General features: G+C 38.7%; 1 long non-coding RNA gene across 3 annotated transcripts in view; it reads right to left on the reverse strand.

Annotated features, from left to right (window-relative positions):
* LOC115065520 overlaps nt 1-3296 on the reverse strand; it is a 94395-nt gene extending 91099 nt beyond the window's left edge. For all 3 annotated transcript variants that reach the window (XR_003845305.1, XR_003845304.1, XR_003845303.1), the window contains exon 1: nt 3228-3296. This is a non-coding gene — a long non-coding RNA (uncharacterized LOC115065520). The remainder of the gene's footprint in view (nt 1-3227) is intronic.
* Nucleotides 3297-6031: the final 2735 nt, after the last annotated feature.

The raw sequence follows: 6031 nt of genomic DNA on the forward strand, positions 1-6031 counted from the left end.
AGAAGAAGAAGAAGAAGAAGAAGAAGAAGAAGAAGAAGAAGAAGAAGAAGAAGAAGAAGAAGAAGAAGAAGAAGAAGAAGAAGACAAGCCTGTACTCTAGAACCTACTTTAATGAAAACTACCTATGTCTAAATCAGCAGTTCTCAACCTGAACATGTTGGCTACAACCCTTTTGGCAAACCTCTACCTCTAAAAACATTTACATTATGATTCATAACTGGCAAAATTATAATTATGAAGTAAAAACAAAAATTATGGTTAGGTGTCACCACAATGTAAGGAACTGTATTAAAGGGCTACAACATTAGGGGTGTTGAGAACCAATGGTCTAAAGTCTCCGTCTATTTGGAAAGAACATGGGTTTAGTATTTCCATGTTAAAACACAGAAAAATGTTTTATAACACCAAGGTTGTTGACATTTTCCCATCTAGAACACAGGACAAGTGAGAGAGAAAATACGTTAAGTCACCAAACCCCTGCTGACTTATTGAAACAAATTTGGGTAAATAAACATTTCTCACACACATTGTTTTAGGGACTTATGGATGATCATGTCTAATGCTTATTATAGAAAATATCTAGAATCTTGGCTTGATATTAGTAAATGTTTTTGTTGCTGTTAATGTTGCTGCTGCTGGTTGTGGTAGTGGTGGTGATGCTGATGGTGGTGGTGGTGGTGTATGTGAACCAAGGGTTGATATGCTTGAGAGAAGGTCTCTCACAGGAACTGGAGCTCCCTCACTAGTTAGACTGGCTGGTCAGCAAGTCCACATGGTATAGTTAGTTCGAATGCAGTTGAAATAAATTCTTCATTTTTAATCTACCAAAGGATGAAACTTTACCCTATGTTCTCAAATCCTTGAAAAGTAGTAAACATTGTGCCAAGGAATGTTCTTGAACCCTGAAAGACCAGCCAGGAGTCAATCTGATAGAATCGCATAAGAGTCTCTATTCACAAGCTCAAGCTTGGGCTCAACCCACAGGACTGTTTTGGTGAAGAAGAGCCCCAAACACTCATGGGGCAGAGTTTTATAGAAAGCAACAAGGGAGGGGTGAGTGCTTCTAGCCTGGCAAGCATCTACTTATGTGCTACTGTGTCCTTTAGCATAATTGGTTGGTGTTGGGAGCCAAACTGTAAACTTCACTTCTGATTTTTTCCTAATCGGTGGTTGTTGGGCAGGGGTGAGCATGCAACCTAGATACTGGTGTTAGATGCAGGTTTGTTGGGGGAAATTAACCTGGAGATGCAAGTCATACTGGGGTTAGCCTAGGAACTGGAGTTAAGGTTTTGTTGGAGGGTAACTTGGGAACAAATGCTAGGTACTGGTCAGGTTCTCTAAGACAGAGTCTGAACCCAAAATTTGGTCTCTCACCATCAGGACTGGAAAAGCATCAATGTAAAAGCATTATTGGTTTTATAGAGGAACCAGCTTGGTTTCCCAGTACCTATAGTGGGCAACTCACAACTGGCTATAACTCTAGCTCCACAGAGCTCTGAAAACTCTAGTCTCCAAAGATATTTTCACCCACATGGACGTGCCAACACCTGCACACACTCACACACTCACACACACTTATGTACACTTTAAAGCAATCTATTCTGTAGAGAATATAAAAATCTATTCTAAGGAGAAAACTAGAAAACCAATAAATACCATAGCAAAGACTCAAAAGACGTATAGATTTATGTGCAGCGTAAATTCTGACTCGTATCCTATTTAAAGAGAGACCACTGTGCAAAGAGTAAAGTTGACTTTAAAGTTCTGAGAAGTCTCACTAATACCTTTCAATTCAGAAGCCAGCTGACATGTGTTCAAGGAGTTGTATAAGGGGAAAGATTCTGAGAAGAAGAAAAAAGCACTGAGAGTTCTAGGTCACCCTTTTCAGCTTGAGGAAGATAAGAACACATAGCTTTTGATCTTCCGTAGAGCTAAGCTAAGCACAGAACAATGAGAAGATCCCTGCTCCTTACACTAGAGAATGCTGTTAGTTTTTTTTTTTTCATTATAATTTCTTTACATTATATACTTAATAGTAAGCAGGTATTTTATTATAAAGATATTTAAATATAAAACTCAAATTGTAAATATTTATGAAATACGTGCCTAATGATGTCATGTTTTTAAGCAGTTACTGATTGACATGGATATTGACATTCTGGTCCATTCTTCTACGCAGTTGGCAGCAGAAGAAGCTCATTTGTCTCTAATGGCAAATTTTTAAATGAATGAAACCTTGTTTCATTATTTTTTTAAAAATCCCTTAAAAGTTTTGGGTCGACTTTCCCTCAAAATGACCTTTTTCTTCTCAGAAATCCTATTAGTTCATTTTTTTTTAATCCATGAAGCACTTCTTAGCTAATTGAAAAGGTAATTGGAAGTAAAACCTAACTTTCCAAGTCTATTTGTGAGGATATTTTATAATTACAACATTAATTGAGTTGATCAAATCAACATGATTTTGAAAATTACCTTCACAAAGATAGCTTTAAAGTCTACATGTTACAGTTTCTCGGAAGAAAAGATGTCATTTCTTTTAAAAGAAAAATCCCTAAAATCACTTTAATGTTTTTAAATGAAGACAAATTACTTTATATTCTGTATCATAAACAGAAAAGAATATCCTGCACTAAATTGAAAACAAGTAACTTATTGACTTGAAGGAAGTAGAGTGACAAATCAGATATCTGATAGAGCTTTGGACATACACTGGCATTAACAGATTCTACAGGGAAATCAACTCTAGCCTCAAAAGAGTTTCTCTATAAATCTTGCTATAACCAAGAAGTATTGCACAAATAATTTCTAAAAGCAAAAGCTACCACTGACCCTGAATCTTTAGGATTTAATCTTATCCATGACTCAAAGAATAAATACTAGGCTTTTGGATTAACCACTGCAAACCTTTGATGTTTTTTTTTTATTTTCCAGCATATCTTTTCTAACATAAAATGCCAGAAGATGGATAGAAACTTGTAAAATTGATTGTTTGACTAGTTAAGAACTCTGTGGAATCCATCAGCAAAGTAATAAACTACAGAACTGCAAATGGTCCCTCTTCTAGAGACACTGAGAAGGCAGATGTTTCTAAGCAATTTACTGGGAGCTTCGAAAACAAAGATTTATGGCACTCAAGCACACCCCAAATCAAGAAGGAACCATCTCCAAATGGTAGTATTTAACTTGCCTCAAGCCCTCCCCTATCCAGTTACCTTCTTGGCTCTCACCTATGCCAGCTGGGTTCCCTTCATCCTGGGCGTAAATAGAACAAACCACAGTTATAGCTTAAACATCAATGGTTCTTTGCAAGCTCTTGTGTTGACCTTGTGAGCTCCAGGCTGCTGGTGCTATTTTGGGAAAGTAGTGCAGACTTCAGCAATGGGACTTATCTGGAAGAACTAAATTACTGCAGATATACTCTGGAAGATTGCCCCTCAGCCCTGGGCCTTCTCTTTTGTCATCTCACTCTTTCATATGGGCTGTGTGGTAAATAACTTCTCCACATGGCTCCACTCTAATGAAACTCTGCCCAAGGGCAGGGCCAAACAACCATGAACTGGGTCTTCCTAAAAACACATGAGCCAAAAATGATCACCCCTTCATTAAATTGTTCTGTTGGTATTTGTTACAGGTAATGAGAAAAATTGATGAATACAAAAGCCTTATTTGAAGTGTGTGTGTGTGTGTGTGTGTGTGTGTGTGTGTGTGTTCTAATCTAGTTGAAATCTTTGAGTAACTGGTTTGCTAGACTCTGATTCAACCCTCAGACAAGAAGAAAGGTAGTGTTTCTCATGACAGTGACTGGGAATAGCAAAATACACGTGTTCAGTATTTAGCATCGTAGATGGAGTTACATAAGAGACCACCAATAGCCCAAAGAAAAGCTGAGACAAGATTCTTTAGAAATGGGACATCCTATGCAGCTGCCTACATACATGAAAAATGCTTAAGAATTCACAAATGAAGTCACTATTTTTAATAGCTGAATAGTATTCCATTGGGTAAGTATACCACATTTTCTGTATCCATTCCTCTGTTGAGGGAAATCTGAGTTGTTTCCAGCTTCTGGCTATTATAGACATAGCTGCTATGAATATAGTGGAGCATGTGTCCTTATTACATGTTGGAGCATTTTCTGGGTATATGCCAAGCAATGACTTCATGAAATTTTCAGGCAAATGGATGGAACTTGAAAATATCATCCTGAGTAAGGTAACCCAGTCATAAAAGAACACACATGGTATGCACTCACTGATAAGTGGATATTAGCCCAAAAGTTCAGAATATCCAAGATACAATTTAAAGACCATATGAAGATCAAGAAGAAGGAAGACCAAAATGTGGATGCTTCAGTGTTTCTTAGAAGGGAGAACAAAATACNCANNGNNAGANNTACAGANACANAGTNNNGAGNAGAGACTGAAGGAAAGGCCATCCAGAGACTGTTCAACCTGGGGATCCATTCCATATACAGTCACCAAACTCAAACACTATTGTGGATGCCAAGAAGTGCTTACTGACAGGAGTCTGATATAGCTGTCTCCTGAGAGGCTTTGCCAGAGCCTGAAAAATACAGAGGTGGATGCTCACATCCAATCATTGGACTGAGCACAGGGTCCCCAATGGAGGAGTTGGAGAAGAGACTGAAGGAGCTAAGGAGGTTTGCAGCCCCATATGGGGAACAACAGTGTCAATCAGCCAGACCCTCAGAGCTCCTCAGGACTGGACCACAAACCAAAGAGTACACATGGAGAGACCCATGGCTCCAGCTGCATATGTGGCAGAGGATGGCCTTGTTGGACATCAGTGGGAGGAGAGGCCCTTGGACCTGAGGGCATTCGATGCCCTAGTGTAGGGGGATGCCAGGGCGGGAAGGCAGGAGTGGGTGGGTGCATGGTGGAGCACCTTCATAGAGGCAGGGGGAGGGAAGATGGGATAGGGAGTTTCTGGAGAGGACACCGGGCAGTCACAAATGTCTGCCCAGGCCAGCTATACATATCAAAATGTTCTAAGAAAACTGAACTTTAACCACAGAGCAACTGGATATCAGCAGGCCTGGTATCAGCCTAAAGTCACTCAGGAAAGATAGTTGTTTCATCCTTTCAGGTGTGAGAGTGTGTGTGAGTGTGTGTGTGTGTGTGTGTGTGTGTGTGTGTGTGTGTGTGTGTGTTCTTTCTTTCTGTCTGTCTGGTTCGACCATCAAGAAAATCTCTGTCTATAACCATGTTATGATTATTAAGTATTCAAATTTAACAAGCTGTATAAAGAACAGAAAAATAAGACTCCCTCAAAAAAAAGAGAGAATTAATGGTGCAGACATCAAATTCATCAAAGACTTTTAAAAAGATTGACTTACATCTACACAAGATACTGAGAATAAATGCATTGATAATAAAAGCAAATTTTGAGAAAAAGATATCTGAATCAATGCAGAATATTACAAAGAAATAAAGTTTTTTTAAGTAATACAATTTTTAGAACCTAAAACTACAAGAGAAATAAAAAATGGTTCAATTGTGTGGGGAGTTGAGTAAAAAGAGAAAATAAGAACTTAAGACTGATGACTTGAGTCTTTAAGCTGAAAGTATGATCTCTTTCCTTTACCTGCTTAGACTATTGATTTCTTAATTTTATAATAAAGTGTTGAAGATTCATCATTCTCCAGTTCCAGATATGGATGTCATCATGGGCTAAGCTTTGGCTCCACTTGCTCTGATACACATCTGTTGAAGCTTTAGCTTCCTAAGTGACTATGTTTGAAACAGGAAGTAGACAGGCAGTAGTGGTGCACGCCTTTAGTCCTAGCACTTGATAGGTAGAGGAAGGCAGATTTCTGAATTCGAGGCAAACCTGTTCGACAGAGTGAGTTTCAGGACAGCTAAGGCTACACAGACAAACCCTGTCTTGAAAAAAAGAAAGAAGAGAACAGAAAAGAAGAGAAGAGAAGAGAAGAGAAGAGAAGAGAAGAGAAGAGAAGAGAAGAGAAGAGAAGAGAAGAGAAGAGAAGAGAAGAGAAGAGAAGAGAAGAATA

This window comes from Mus pahari, chromosome 15 (genome assembly GCF_900095145.1).
Source record: "Mus pahari chromosome 15, PAHARI_EIJ_v1.1, whole genome shotgun sequence".
NCBI classification, from domain to species: domain Eukaryota; kingdom Metazoa; phylum Chordata; class Mammalia; order Rodentia; family Muridae; genus Mus; species Mus pahari.